Here is an 892-nt window from a genome sequence, read left to right on the forward strand (position 1 = left end):
TGCTTGATTTCCAGTGACTTTTATTAACACTTCCCTCCATGCACGTCTGTGCCCTCGTCCAATTTATTAGAGTACACGTGGTGTTTGTTTTTCCTTCTTGAGATACTTTCCTTAGGATAATGGTCTCCAGTTCCTTCGAAATTGCTAAGAAAGGCATTAATTCACCCTTTTTTATGGCCAAGTAGTACTCCATGGTATACGTCTAAATTTTTAAAATATCCCTCAAAATGATGTTATGGTTGTATATTTGTCAGTTACTTGCATGCTTTTATTTCTGTTTAGAAAAGTAATCCTTGCTTAATGCAGAAAACTTTGGAACAGAAGGTTGCTCTGCATATTGTGCCTGGTGTCACCTTTTTCCCAACCTTGAGGAAGAAATCCAGCGACTGGAGTTGGTTACCAGCAGGAACAAGCTTGACCAGAAATTACAGGAAAATAGACACAATGGAAGAAAACCGGGCAGTGGATACTACAAAAAGAAAAACCGGCCCAAGGAAATCAAGTAAACAGAGCAACTAAAAAGCTTAGAAGTAAGTACAATTAAATATCCGCAGAAAGAACCACAGGTACTTATCGGTAGGTTGGTATAAAGAGGGCAAAGTCACATCCCTGGTGATGTACACATATGACCATCGAACATGAACATGAGAAATCACAGGAAGGAGAAGAATGGACTAAATGAAACCCCCACACGGGAAGGAGAGGAAGCCTTACTACCTACCTAACAGGCTTTCATGAGGTCAAAACAGAGAGACTGGAAAAGGGAAAATTATCAATGAAGAAAAAATGTTTCCAATCAGAAGAAAACCATGATCTTTCATATTGAAATGATGTAATGCATGTTGAGTAGCATGAATAAAAAACAACCACGCTGTAACGGCAAAGGAAACGA

This window comes from Propithecus coquereli, unplaced genomic scaffold (genome assembly GCF_000956105.1).
Source record: "Propithecus coquereli isolate 6110/MARCELLA unplaced genomic scaffold, Pcoq_1.0 Scaffold625, whole genome shotgun sequence".
Taxonomy (NCBI): domain Eukaryota; kingdom Metazoa; phylum Chordata; class Mammalia; order Primates; family Indriidae; genus Propithecus; species Propithecus coquereli.